A 3450-nucleotide genomic window follows, 5' to 3' on the forward strand; every position below is an offset into this window, starting at 1 on the left:
TTTCCTTCAGCGTTCTCATCAATGGCTCAACCTCTAACTTCTTCCATGCAAAGCGAGGACTCACATAGGGATGTCCCTTCTCTCCACTCCTCTTCCTCCTTGTTATGGAAGGTTTGAGAAAATTAATATTGCAGGAAAGAAGAGAAGGACGACTTCAGGGTATCAAGATTACAAACCTGAGACCATTGTATCATCTCACACCTAATTTTTGTTAATGATGTATTCATATTCCTTGGTGGGGGTATTCGAGATTTCTCTGTTTTCTCTACTATCATGTAGATCTTCTACCTTGCAACTGGCATGGAAGAAAACTAGCTTAAATCCACCATCTCCTTCACAGAATGATCTCCTCAGGAAATCCAGACTACTCTTCAGAATTTCCCTTTTTAGAGACTTTATTTGGAAGATGGGCTCAAATATTTTGGATTATGCATCAAACCACACAGTTATAGGATTGTGGATTGGATTTGGCATGTGGCCAAGTTGGAAAAAAGACTACATAACTAGACTCACAAGTTCTTATCCAGAGCAGGGCATTTAGTCCTTATCAAATCGGTCATAGAGGCAACCCCCATATATTGGATGTCCTTGGCTTGGATACCCAAAGGAATACTATCTCGAATACAAAAAATCTATTGTAGATTCTTGTGGAATGAGTTCAAGGAGGGGATACCTTTTGCTTGGTTGGGCTGGAGTCACCTTTCCCTTCCAAATAAATGTTGGGTGTGGAACCTGATTATCTTCTTTATTCAGAGGTATCACTACATTGGACCCCAATTCAATGTGGCGGCAATGCCACCTGTAATATTTACACTGCAGGGGGGGTCTACGGGGGGTGGCTGCAACCTTTGGGAGCCCCCACCCTAGAGAGGGGATCAGGGGCAATGCCACCGAAGCTAAAAATAGATGTAAAATTGCCTTGTAAAATGTTGTAATTTCGTAGTCAATCTGAGCCATTCATTAGGCGGAGATCTGATGATAGAAGTTATGTTTAATTTAGGGTTTTTTCCCTAGAAGGCAACCCCTCGCTATATATGATGGAATTATATTGCATCTATGTAAATATTTATTCTAAACGAGAAGAGAGAGAAGATTGAGTGGGAGAGAAGATGGAATTACAGCGGATTTGATGTAGGTTGTATCTCTTCAGTTTTCTAGATAATATAAAAGGAAGGACTAGATGTTTCTCCATGGACATAGCCCAAATTGGGTGAACCACGTATATCTGTGTCTCTCGTGTTTTATGTGTTTTCTGTGTTTATATTTCAGCAATATATTTTATGTGTTCCATTGCACTGTAATATATAATTTTCTAACAATAAATGGGGTGGCTATGGATTGAAGGACCTACCCTCCTTTGCACATGCTCTTGCTTCCAAGATGGGTTAGCATATTCTCACGAAACACAACCTCTGGACTAATGTGGTCCATCACAAATACATCTGGCGTCTTCATATTATGTATTGGATCCGACTCCTGTCCTGGCACAGAGGTGGTATTTCATTGATTTGGAGAGTTTTCTCTGCACCCTTCCTACTATTAGAGATGGCCTTGTATGGCATATTAAATCTAACATATCAATGTGCATTGGAATGGACCCTTGGACAAGATGCGGCAGCATGCACAGGTTGCCTCCTAATCTTATCAATTTCTTAAATGATCGAGGCATCAACTTAATTACCCATATTGTCGATTCAGAGAATTCCACCTTTTTTGCACAATCTCGGAAATCAGCTAATCTTCTGGGAATCCCAGTCCAATGGCAACAGGATTGGGTGGGATATATCTCCTCTTTAACTGAATCACATGTTCGTATCTCGGAGGATGAATATGAACTCATTTTGGCACCCGTATCACATGGAATATACTCTCTAATAGAAGACTATTATTTATGTTTTACACAAGCCACCTGAGTTGGCTGGTTGGTGGCGCTCCCTTTGGATGCTCAAATCCCCTCCATGTACCAGTCTATTTATGTGGAATGTTCTTATGAACAAATCTCCTACTGGGGAAAATCTGAAGAAAAGGTCTATTCATGGACCCTCTTGGTGCATTCTCTGTCATCAAGATGAAGAATCAAATGAACACCTCTTTCTTATCTTCCATGCTGTTATCAATTTATGGGAACAAGTTCTCTCCTCATAGGCTATAACTCAGAGATGGCATGGAGACAATATATTGAATGCTTGGAATTGTTTGTGGACTAAGTCCTTGAACCTAGAAACTCACAACCTTCCCCTTCTTATCTGTTGGTCACTTTGGTTGAATAGGGATGGAATCATCTTTAGAGATAAAGCTGTCTGGTGGCCTCTTTCTATTGCCCAGATTATAAACTCTTTCCATGAAATACCCAACGAGGAACACACTCCCCCTGTCCGTGTTTTTACACATGAAGATATAGACTGAAATCATCTCTGGGCATACTTTGACTAACTTGCACAAGATCAAGGATGTGGGGGGGTGTACTTTTTCATCTATTTGACAGTCATATTTACCATGTCCAGATGGGCCTAGGGGCTGGAATTAACAACTATGTTGAACTCATCACTCTCAGACACTTTCTTCGTTTTTCTCTGTATCATGATTGCAGACACCTTTAGATTTTTGGGGACTCCAAAACTATTATAAATTGGTTCAATAACACAAACACATTTAATGTGCACTCTCTCAGGAACATATTGGATGAAGCCATATAGTTAAAATCAAATTTTGGTTATATTTATTGTCATCATATTTACAAGGAACGTAGTCAGATTGACGACCAGTTATCCAAGGAGGTCGCGGTCCAGCCCAGGGGTCTATGGTTAGTACAGGAACAATGTGAGGGTTATCATTACCTATATTACCATCGGCCATACATAGATCAAATTTTCCAAGGGGATTATAGGCCCTAAATACTGTCTATTTTGCTGATATTTATCAGAAGTGTATTATGCTCTTTATATCCATGTATATATTTTATCTGATCAACTACAGTATGCCCTCTTGGGTGACCTTTTATATAGACATTTTTTTTAAGGCTTTGGCCTAACATTATGCATATGTATGGTTAGCATCTACAACATGTAATTTTCTCAAATTAGTAGAAAATTACGATTTTTCTTCGGGGAAAAAACTCATGTCTTAATACTTGCAGAAGTTATAGATGTCGAAGTACTACATCAAGTAGTGGGTATAATATTATCACATCTGAAAAAACAATGATTGATAGTATATAAATTAGATTTCCTTAGGCATCTCATGCTTTGGCTAGTCAACAATATTCAGGAACAAATTGGATCGAATTTCTATGAGAAAAATTGTAAGTGAATGAACTATGAAAATCAAAATATCATCGGTTACCAGTGCAATAGTTTGCTAAAAAGATAATAAGCACAAAGTTACATTTGAATCCTGATAAAAGAAAAATAGCTTATGTATTAAAATCATAATCTAACAAACAATGGTGGA

Source organism: Pinus tabuliformis, chromosome X (genome assembly GCF_031772625.1).
Source record: "Pinus tabuliformis cultivar Carrire ecotype Pingquan chromosome X, CPIR1, whole genome shotgun sequence".
Classification (NCBI taxonomy): Eukaryota; Viridiplantae; Streptophyta; class Pinopsida; order Pinales; family Pinaceae; genus Pinus; species Pinus tabuliformis.